Source organism: Colias croceus, chromosome 15 (genome assembly GCF_905220415.1).
Source record: "Colias croceus chromosome 15, ilColCroc2.1".
Lineage (NCBI taxonomy): Eukaryota > Metazoa > Arthropoda > Insecta > Lepidoptera > Pieridae > Colias > Colias croceus.
Genome location: NC_059551.1, coordinates 9,766,243 through 9,778,714, shown reverse-complemented (window position 1 = coordinate 9,778,714; position 12,472 = coordinate 9,766,243). Strand labels below are relative to the sequence as shown.

Sequence of the window (12,472 nt, the reverse complement as noted above, 5' to 3'; positions counted from 1 at the left end):
TGGAAACAATTATAAACACACGTAAATTGTTATGTTAATAATCAATAAGTAAAGTATGATTCAACACGGAAAACTAGTGCTCATCACATAGTATTTTACAATTCACGGGAATCGAACCCTTTGGCGCATTGCCCAGATCGCAATCTACTACAAAAATCGGTGTATAATGTACATCACCTAGTAAAAACTAGAGAGTACGTCATTATATCACACGTCTATTCATAAGACATAGCACAGATTATGCAAAATTTATTTTTCCTGTAACTGACTTGAAATGTACCTACCAATTGCTATACTAAGAACACCACTCAAAACGCCGCCCACGGAATAGCAGCACGATGTACGAATGGTTACGTTAAAATAAATAAATATATTATCATCAAACACCATTAACTCGGATTGGCGCTGACCAATCGAGCTGTGTAAACAAAAATAACCTCAAGTATCCAGTTAAAGTAAATATTTATTGGACGTCGTAAATACGGCAGAGTACGTAAACTGCGTTGTTCTGGAAAATTACTACATATTTTCTATGTCTCTATGCTCTGTGTTATGCTAATAATAATATGCTCTCGTAGTGCAGGCGAATAAGAGAATTTACTGTTTAAGTAAGGAATAGTTTAAAATTGTAATATGTGCTTTGATAACCTCAAATTATTTTCTCTTTACAAAAACAGCTTCTTTTTGCATTTGACCTAAATATCATTGTAGAAAGCAATAAATATGTTTATTGTTTATGGTACAATTACAGCAAGCTGTAATTATTTTAATAAATATATATTGTCAGAATAACTCCAGTAAAAGAATACATAAAGTTAGTAAGAGCGTATTAAAAAAATACTCATATAAAATGTGAACAAGGAGCTTATTATCCAAGGATTATAAGAGAAAATAAAAAATGAGCATTTCATTACAAGAGAAAGACTGCTTAAACAAAACGACAACCAAGAGCCTCTACGACTAAACGATGCGGACTGCTAGTTAAAACTTTTTAACAATTAAGGTCATCTGACCCTTTACATTAATACAGTATAAAAAAAATACAAGCGAATTGCACAGAAAGAACGACTGTAATTTAGCTTAACCTGTAACATTTCCAACATTCAAACAATTCTCATGATGACAACTCAATTCCGCTTGGCCCGAGTTATGATGGAATATATAATCCTTTACAAACGTGAACTCTGAAATAATAAATTTCATTGTAGGCAGATGTGTAATAACTATATTTTCACGATTATTATCTTCCGCAAACTAAATAGAAACAAACTAGAAAAAACCATTTACGACACGAAATTCGCTTCAAAATTGGAGACCGCGACAAAATGTCAGTTCCCTTTGAAGTTAGCTACAAAATAAAACCACCTAGCCCAGTTCGACTTTCAGATAATTCTATTTGCTGGAATACAACGTTATAGAGACAGCGTGTGTACGTAACTTAATTAAATGTAGCCTGAATTATTAAATTTTGAACGTAAGCAATTTCCAACCCAGGGCCCTTACGTGGAAAACAGCTCTCATGCAATAATTATGCAAATGTGTTAGGGTCGTAGGGTTAAGATTTAATGTGCATGGTTCTATTTATCAACGTGAGTTCTATTTTTAGAATTTTTGACAGGAGAGCATAATTAGCCTTTATTACAAAGGGATCCAGAGGTTAAACGACCTCATCAGTATGTGTAAGGGGTTGGCCAATGAGCTTTGTAAGTTTGTGTACATGAATGTTAGTGTGACGTGCACGTATACGTGTGTTCCGAGTGTAAAGACAGACAGAGCACACAGACATGTGATCTATGTGTGTGTTTATATGATATTAATAATTAAATCATAATAAAGCATAGAATACGGACCAATTCTGAGTAACTACAACGTGCAGGGTGCTGAAAGCATCATCCATAAATACTATTTATCAGTAATCCAGATTTGATGTGCTGTAAGGAGAAAAGTACGGAGTTAAACTTTAACAACTGAGTATCTATAATATAAAAATGAATCCCAAAATGTGTTGGTAAGCGCATAATTTGAGAACGGCTGAACCGATTTCGTTAATTCTTTTTTTATTATATTCCTTGAAGTACGAGGATGGTTCTTATGTAGAGAAAACGTAAATATGTACCACGGGCGAAGCCGGGGCGGACTGCTAGTTATAAATAAATATAATGTATACTTTTACTGATAATAATAATATAATAAGTTTGCTTATGCTATGCTCAATCAAAAACTATTGAGACGACTGTAAGAATTCTTTCGTCTTTAAAAAACTGAGTTTTTTATCCAGAAGCACGACCCGTATTTGCTCTTTTGATCTGTGCTAACACACATTAGTACGAATTAGTACGTAGCTTGTCTATTAGGACTTCTTCCTACCTTCTTACCTTCGACTTCTTTCAAATCGACTTTATCGATTTCATACATCTTTTCCTTATAAATTGTCGAACAACTTTGCAGAAGATTTTGTAAGAAAAAAAGAGAACATCGAATTAACCAGTAATTAAACTTTTCTTACAGTTCTTCCAGTTAGCAACGTATCAAATCTTTTCAATTCATGACGTCACACAACTAACACCTTTTTGTTAGAAATGCAGCTGATTTTTTACTAATATGTGACGTCCCAAAACAAGACCCGGTATTTAACAAAGATGAAAGTCTGGTTATCCATTCAGGTAAAATAAAACGGGTAATCATTGGAATATAAAACGACCATTTTACGACTCCACAAATATACATTTTTGTGGCAGCCAGATTTAACGCGTGATCCGTGGGAACATTGTTTATATATTTATGTTTGTAAGTCACATTCAAAACTTCCAAATGCATGATTGGCTGGTCATCCTATTTTTGTAAAGGTTTAATTTGATGCTACGTGCTATTTTGAGACTGATTACGTTTATGGAGGTAGGATCAGTTCAACAAGTGAATCAATCAATTATGCATCACATCCCATCTGTTTTTAAGCATTCTTTTTAAGAATTAAGTATACAAAGATATTCATTCATGAATATTATGGGATAGTAGTCGAGCCTGCTTTGGTACAAAGTACCAAAACCCCACAGAAGATCAGCGTGAAATAGTATAATATAAGTACTATGCTTTTGTAAGTTTTTAAATCGGTAATTTCTAATGATTTATGTGAGTTGCCTTATGAATTAATGTTCTATGATCCTGCGCTTCTGTTTTGTTTATGAATTAGATTGTTAAGGTAATATTCTATCAAGAAATAGTCGTTAAAACATATCGTTTTTTTAAAGTCAATAATCGTAAGTGCTAATACACATACACACGAAGTCAGATACACATATAACATTTACATCAAGAAAATTAAGGAAAATTCTATTTAATCACATCCTTAGAATTCTTGAAAACTCAACACCTTAATTACGGGGAAAGAAATCTTCAAGTAGGTATATAAGTAAATGACAGTTCTGACTTTCATACTTTAGCCTACTTTAATATCTCAGAATATTCATACGACATAATCTTTTCTAGACGGCCTGAATCTTGAATACGAGGGTTGTCACCAGTTATTTATTTGATTTATATTTGGTTTCTAATTTGAATTTAGTTTGTTGTTGTAATATGGTACAGTGTAGTGAGTTATTAGGTATGTAATTTCCTATTGCAGTAATAAGTTCTCACCTATTAACGAAAACCACTGTAGGTATATAATATATTGGTAAACGTAAAAGACATAGTTACATAATAAAAATTAGTCAAATCTTATTTGTAACGATGCATTTTACACTGAATCACGCGCTACGTTCTAGTTGTTCGTATCGAAAAAAACTATTGTTTTGATTCATTTTGTAAATTCTTTGATCTAGAATAATCATTTCAATTCTAACGCAAGCAAAAATAAACATTATTTGATCTTCGTGATCATTATAATAATTATACATAAGAACCAACACAGATACCGAAATAATGAACTGGCAACCCTATTCAGCATCTTTAATGACTCCGTCCAGTAGTTCCTGAGCTATCCACACGAGCCACTTCAAGTGTGTCGAGGGTCAGCAGTGTGTAGTCACCACTTGTGTGAATGTAATGAGGATGCATTTCAAATGAGGTACGCCCCTTATGAGTTGATCTTGTTATGAAAAGATTTGATGGGTTGTTTTCTATTCATGGTAGGATCTATTACTCCCCCATTAGGCATTTCTGATCATTTATCAATAATACGTTTCGTAACACTAACTTCTACATTTTTCTTCACTCGAACATTTGGCAACTCTCAGTTAATGTCAGGAAACGAAAAATATTGAAAAATAGATCCGCTCCGAATTTCTAAAATTTTACGTGGAATTGGTGCCAAAACACTTAGGAAAACAGCGGGTCCATAAATTTGATGGATTGTCTTGTTTACTGATCATATATGTGTGAATGATTTATTTATCAGTCTTCAATATGCTCGTTCACTGGAAAGAGCAAATCTGTTTTTAAATTCAGCTGATGTTAATGGAATGTTTGGCTTTAATGAACATCTTGAAATAATTCAAACTTTTTTAGTTACGGTATACGAGAATATGGAACACTTCTAAAAGAATTGAAGCGTTCATGGGAACGGATTATTATATCCGTTTCTGAAATTGTTGATTCATACGTGTGTTAGCCCAATTCTATAATACAAACTTTTCACATTTAACAGTATGAAATATATTATAATATAAAAAAGGGAAGAAAAATGAAAATCAATTTGGAGTTATCTACATTCGTAATATGAGCTTTATCTTATAGACGGATACGAAGATACATGTTATGAGCTGATCTAAAATACAAACTCAATTAAAAAACAAATACTAGTTCGTTAGCAAAAGCAGTCATTCAGTCAATAATATTTCTGGAAACTATTTTAACGACTCCAAACAGATAAAGCGAGCACAATAGAACGGGGACAATGAATCGTCACAATATCTCGAAAAATATTCAAAAGGCGCCAATACAACGTAATTATCGTTCAAGATATGATTGATCACCTGTCGTCGACAGGCTGTTGAGATTGTGAACAAGTTGCTAATTAGTCGTTTTATTTGTTTAACGATGGATCATGCTTGCCCTGAAGTTTTTAATTTCAAAAACAAATGCTTATTTTTCTCTGCCCCAAATCGGTAACTTCTTTACCTATGTGAAGTTGGCAACTAACTGAATAAAAATGAGTGTTTCTCAATTCTATACGATTGTACTAGGTTTGTACCGGATTGTACCGCTTTTTATTTCGTTTGTACCCCAAAGAGGTGGGGAGAAACATAGGGTCGTAGTTATATAGTTCGCTGCTAACTGAATAAAAATGAGTGTTTCTCAATTCTATTCGATTGTACTAGGTTTGTACCAGAACGTACCGCTTTTTATTTCGTTTGTACCCCAAAGAGGTGGGGGGGAACATAGGATCGTAGTTATATAGTTTGCTGCCGACCTAGAAATACAGCATTTTTTTAATGCTTACTCAAAGCATTTCGTTTGTACCGGATTGTACCGTTATCAGAACCGAAAAAAATATATAAAAAAACTAATATTCACGTTTATATAAATATACATGAAGATACTAAAGAAAATTCGACTAACTGAATAAAAATGAGTGTTTCTCAATTCTATTCGATTGTACTAGGTTTGTACCAGAACGTACCGCTTTTTATTTCGTTTGTACCCCAAAGAGGTGGGGAGAAACATAGGGTCGTAGTTATATAGTTCGCTGCTAACTGAATAAAAATGAGTGTTTCTCAATTCTATTCGATTGTACTAGGTTTGTACCAGAACGTACCGCTTTTTATTTTGTTTGTACCCCAAAGAGGTGGGGGGAAACATAGGGTCGTAGTTATATAGTTTGCTGCCGACCTAGAAATACAGCATTTTTTTAATGCTAACTCAAAGCATTTCGTTTGTACCGGATTGTACCGTTATCAGAACCGAAAAAAATATATAAAAAAACTAATATTCACGTTTATATAAATATACATGAAGATACTAAAGAAAATTCGACTAACTGAATAAAAATGAGTGTTTCTCAATTCTATTCGATTGTACTAGGTTTGTACCAGAACGTACCGCTTTTTATTTCGTTTGTACCCCAAAGAGGTGGGGAGAAACATAGGGTCGTAGTTATATAGTTCGCTGCTAACTGAATAAAAATGAGTGTTTCTCAATTCTATTCGATTGTACTAGGTTTGTACCAGAACGTACCGCTTTTTATTTCGTTTGTACTCCAAAGAGGTGGGGGGAAACATAGGGTCGTAGTTATATAGTTCGCTGCCGACCTAGAAATACAGCATTTTTTTAATGCTAACTCAAAGCATATCGTTTGTACCGGATTGTGCCGTTATCAGAACCGAAAAAGATATATTAAAAAACTAATATTCACGTTTATATAAATATACATGAAGATACTAAAGAAAATTCGACTAACTGAATAAAAATGAGTGTTTCTCAATTCTATTCGATTGTACTAGGTTTGTACCAGAATGTACCGCTTTTTATTTCGTTTGTACCCCAAAGAGGTGGGGAGAAACATAGGGTCGTAGTTATATAGTTCGCTGCTAACTGAATAAAAATGAGTGTTTCTCAATTCTATTCGATTGTACTAGGTTTGTACCAGAACGTACCGCTTTTTATTTCGTTTGTACTCCAAAGAGGTGGGGAGAAACATAGGGTCGTAGTTATATAGTTCTGTAAAAAAACATTGTCGCTAATTCTTTGCTGATTCACATAATATTTTTGAATCATCATTGAGCACTCAAGAGCACCACTTCCACAATTCATTTTCGACCTACTTCGACTATATTACGTGATAATTGAATATTACGATAAGTGTTCCGTTTCTCATCGTTTGTACCGCTGGGCAAACCTTCCATACCTTCTTCCAATAGAGAAAACCACCGATTACGAATGTATTCTTGGGAAACTTTCGTAATTCCACAAGATTACAACCACAGTTGACAGATATACAGGGTGTAATCGTTAAGTGTGCACAGGCGATTATTCTGTAACTATTACAGATATCAAAAAACTTTAAACTGATATCGAAAGTACTTAACCTAATGAGAAAATGGCCATAATAAATTTTTACACAGTTAGTCGAATTTTCATTTTTATTCAGTTAGTCGAATTTTCTTTAGTATCTTCATGTATATTTATATAAACGTGAATATTAGTTTTTTAATATATTTTTTTTCGGTTCTGATAACGGTACAATCCGGTACAAACGAAATGCTTTGAGCATCGACCACACAACCACTTTGAGTTAGCATTTAAAAAAAATCTGTATTTCTAGGTCGGCAGCGAACTATATAACTACGACCCTATGTTTCCCCCCACCTCTTTGGGGTAAAAACGAAATAAAAAGCGGTACGTTCTGGTACAAACCTAGTACAATCGAATAGAATTGAGAAACACTCATTTTTATTCAGTTAGCAGCGAACTATATAACTACGACCCTATGTTTCTCCCCACCTCTTTGGGGTACAAACGAAATAAAAAGCGGTACAATCCGGTACAAACCTAGTACAATCGAATAGAATTGAGAAACACTCATTTTTATTCAGTTAGCAGCGAACTATATAACAACGACCCTATGTTTCTCCCCACCTCTTTGGGGTACAAACGAAATAAAAAGCGGTACAATCCGGTACAAACCTAGTACAATCGAATAGAATTGAGAAACACTCATTTTTATTCAGTTAGCAGCGAACTATATAACTACGACCCTATGTTTCTCCCCACCTCTTTGGGGTACAAACAAAATAAAAAGCGGTACAATCCGGTACAAACCTAGTACAATCGTATAGAATTGAGAAACACTCATTTTTATTCAGTTAGTTGCCAACTTCACATAGGTAACTTCTTTCCTGTTGGAAATCTTATAAGTTAGTTTTGATTTTGAAATATTTTTATGACAAATGACAAGTTTTTTTTTAAAGAATAGATCACGTTTGGCCTGAAGTTTGTAATTTGCCAGAAAAGGGTAATTTTCCTGTTGGAATTCTTCTAAGTGCTGAAATATCGCTTTAATTTTATTTCATAAGATGCTTTAATAATATAAGAAACAAGAACAGGAATTTTGCGGGCACTAAATAAATTTGTTCCAATATTGAATTAATAGCTATTTCCACTAGGCCTTCAGGATTCAGCTCAGATGTATCAGAAATGTAATTTAAATGTAACCAAGCGGAAACTACAATATACAGGACATTAAACATTGCCCTATATTCTTGGACATAATATGTGCCGTATAGGTATAAACCACAGATATAAAACTATACTAGTAATATAACTGAAAAATATCCTCCTTTCTTTGAATATCTCTAAGAGATCGTCCGGGAATACATTGAGGTGATTCGTCTACAAAAGGTTTTGATAAAAGTGTCCGATAAGTTTTTCCCTGGCAAATCTTTTTTGTACCCAGATTAGTTCAATTCCAGCTAGAAAATAGCAGCTAAAAATGTACTTTAGTTATCGGATACATTCTACGCTAACGTTAAGATAAATTACAGTATTTTTGGTTTAATGTCAGAATCTCAAAAGCGACGAAAATGACGACATTAATTATCAAGCTTAATATAATTTTAAATAGAAAGGATTTTGAACTTGTATCATGTACTCAGGAAAAAAAGAACAAGTCATAGGTTTAGTCCCGCTGGCGTCGCTTGCTGCTCTTTTGAAATTATCATCCTGCTTTTTCATAATGTCTTTGTGAGCATTCTGTTCATTTTCAAATTAAAATGAATGGATAAATACCATTTATTTTATCCCTTTCATCCGTTTTTGGAGTGCTGTGTCATCTTTCTTTTTGAATATTGGATTATAATTTTTAGAACTTAATGTATCTCCTGGAACAGCAAAATCGCTGACTGTAGGTATTACTAAAGATGTAGTAGATGTTAAAACCGTTGATTGTATCTACATAAAATTTGGCACAAACAAAATTGTGGATATTGTGGATTGCACAATGCACATACTTATATATTATGTTACTTTAAATCTGGGGTAGGTATACGGCGAGTGATGTCACGTGGTTAAGCTAGTAGGTATTGGTCTAAACTATTGGTACATATCTAAAAGTAAACAAGTGGACAAGATGATGAGAAAACTATTAATAGACGACATCGAAATCAGGTTAGATTATAGATAATGGATTTCCCTTGACGGTCTCCCGTAATTAGTGTAACGAACTGGTGATAATTTTAGCTGTGTTGTAGATGTCGTGTTCGATAGTTGAATCATAATATTATAAGACCACGATTTTTTGTTATTGAGATTTAACAAATGCATTTTTAATCGAACTAGCTGTAGGCTATGTAGTTTTGTATTTAAAGAATGACAGATCGCAGCATTATTAAAAATATAAATATCGTCTCTCTCTCCTTCTCTCTCTTTCTTAAATGACAATTTCCGATCCCAGTAGGGACGGATTCTGCCAATATTAAGATCAATTTACTTATAGTAGTATTGGTAGTTCACCAATACACATACATACAGATACATTCTGGCAGATACATTAGGGCAATTGTCCTCTGGCGACTAATTTTCGAAATAGGAATAGAAGGTTAAATAATTATTTACTCTTTACTAATTTTTAAGTTATCTAAAAATATATTATGGTTGATATAAATTAAAATTAAAATTAAGAATATCGCTTCTACTAGATATTATAACACAGACTGTTCACATCGATTCTGAAATTGGGTTTTAAATATTTAATTTTCAGGGTATGTCTGAAAGCTTATTAGGAAAGAAATAAAAGGGAGGGCCCTTTTATACTTAAAATATTCATGAAATTCCTAATTTAATTGGCTATTTAGAGCACCGTACATTTATGTGAGTCTTGTTATAAACGAGCCATACATACCATCTAAATAAACAGTCTTGATACTAGTTCCTTAAGATTTTCATATATACCTTCCTTATTATTCATAATATAGTATCATATTCTAGATTTTTTTTAAGAAATATTGATAGCAAACTGGTGTATTAATGTTTCATCTTATAATGCTTAATTTTGTTAAAAAAAGTACATTCCCTCATAGAATTCAAAATTTCCTACTTCCTTTAAAACGCAGTTTCAAGAACCGTTAAAATTTATAATGTTATTTTATCTCTCCTAGGTGAGCGTTTTGTTTTAGAATAGACTACAAGTCATAATATTAGTAATTTACTTTATATACATCCTGATTGCATTCGGAGAATATCACGGACGCTATAAGTAAATAAGAGGTATTTTGGATACAGTATGTACAGTATGTATGTTTGTTATAGTTTTATTATTATTTACTAAAACAATGTAGGTATTTTCTTAGTTGCAGGTGTGTGTCTTCAAATTTCGATATCTATGGGCACAGAATATTTAAGTGTACAGGTAGGTACCTACTTTCATTGTGTTCATTTGACTACCATAGTAGGTAGGTACCTACTATGGGAGACAAATGAATAACAAATTGTCGCATCGAAATATTCTACTAACCAATAAAATATCAATCATACGTTTTATGTTTTCTTTGATGTGTATCTGTCGATTACCTTGAAGAATAATAAAATGATTGTAATGTCGTATGTTCGTAGAATTATTATTGGAAGTAAATTATGGAAAGGAGGCAATTATTTTGGAAACCCCTTCAGTATTTTATAGGTATTTATTCCCATATATTTTCCTCAACAAAATATACTTTTACGTGAAGTAATAAAAAAACTGATTCGCTTTTATCACAGAACTAAAATAGAAAAGCTTTGGATATGGATGAAGGTGGTTTTCATTCTTGCATTACAAAATACCTACATTCCGGTATTTACAATCCGTGGTTATCTTCGTTTGATACCTATCTAATATTAAATCTTAAAATATTTCTTATAAATTAATTAGGTATTTAAACGCCATTATCACAGAAAAATTATATTTTACATATTAGGTACCTACCCTATGTTGTTACATTGTCAAGAACTTTGTAAGTTTAAGTGATTGAAATAAATAACCATTAAAATAATGCTAACAAATAACGATTACAATAATAGGCTGGTGAAGTTATTATCAAACGTACTAAAAACTATGTCAAGGCTACGCAATTAAAATGTAATAACTTTCGTTCGAATAAAATGTTATAAAGCCTCAAAACATTGCGGTCGAAGTACATCAAAACTGATAAATATCTATGGGTTTCATAAACCTTTAGTATAACTAGCTAAAGACACACGCAACTCGGCCATTTAATTTACAAACCTGTATCAAAATTAAAGGGTAGCAGTTTTCACTCGCATTTGTTCCGAAACACGCCACTGCCGCACTGCAATATTAAAAATTCAGAAAAAATATCGATTCACATACTATAACGATCAGTACAACTATCTATGATACTCGATTATTTGTACGCAACTAAGTTTTAAACCCGTAGTTTTAACGGTCACTATTACATATTTGAATTTTGGGCCGGCGCCCGGCTCGCGGCAGACCGCGTGCGCCTCCCTCGGCGGCTGTAGCGGCACTGACGTATGGGGTACGTTTCGCGCAAGCGCCATTTCACTATACCGATACCTAAGCACATTTCATTTTGTAATGAACTGAAACACCCCACTTTCCACTCTAGGGCTTTCCCTATTAAAAATAAAGCCTATAATCCCGTGTAACGAGACCAAAAGGTGCGTTCGAAGTTTGAAAATGTTAGTGTTTTCTGTCCCTGTTGCTCTTGAGGTCGGCAATGCATTTGTGTTTTAATTGAGACTGTTGTGTGTTTATGGTTGGATATGAATTGTTTATACAATTTGTGTCAAAGCTTTCGACGGGAGAACAATGGAGTATTGAAAATAATGTTAATGCTACGGTTGGCAATAATCTAGACTTGAGGGTAGATGTTCAGAAATTAAATTCTTATGTCTTGACAGTCAATATAAATTTGAGGGTAGGTGCAATTGTTATATCGAAGAGCCCTTAATAATTTCAGGATATAAACAAAGTTTTCGTGAAGTTTTTGCAATACCACGAGCTTGATGTATTTTTCATATCACGTTTTGGTTCAGCGTACAGCTGTGAATTACGCTATTGGTGGAGTTTTATTAAAAGACAACGATATGTTTCCAGGAGTTTTTATGTGAATTGTGAGAACTGGTCTGTCAAAAGGTATGTCAATATAATTGGTAAGGTTTTCATTATTGTTAGGTATTTTTCTTGGTTTATTTGTGTTTAGAAGTCCTTAAAACAACAATTAACAATTAAATTTAAGTACTAAAATGTGTTCCTCTTCTTCTTTGATTATGACTCAAATTTGCCCCACAAAACTCAAATTTGTTAGAAAATATAGAATTTTTCTCTTTCTACCTTCATTTTTATATTTTTGTGCAAATTCTATAAAGCAACGCAAGTTAACTTAAATAATATATGAAGGTATGTACATAAGAGGCAAGCAAATATAATGAATGGGCGGAATAATTTTTATTGGCATTGTTAAATTATAGTACCTAGACGAAGAACACAAAGGTATATAATATTTATCCTAATATT

General features: G+C 33.0%; 1 protein-coding gene across 4 annotated transcripts in view; it reads right to left on the bottom strand.

Moving 5' to 3' along the window:
- The window catches only part of LOC123697794 (potassium voltage-gated channel protein Shaw), an 86,778-nt gene extending 75,337 nt beyond the window's left edge, over positions 1-11,441 (bottom strand). For all 4 annotated transcript variants that reach the window (XR_006752280.1, XR_006752279.1, XM_045644345.1 and 1 more), the window contains exon 1: positions 11,198-11,441. The gene's annotated coding sequence lies outside the window, so the exon portion shown is untranslated. The remainder of the gene's footprint in view (positions 1-11,197) is intronic.
- Positions 11,442-12,472: the final 1,031 nt, after the last annotated feature.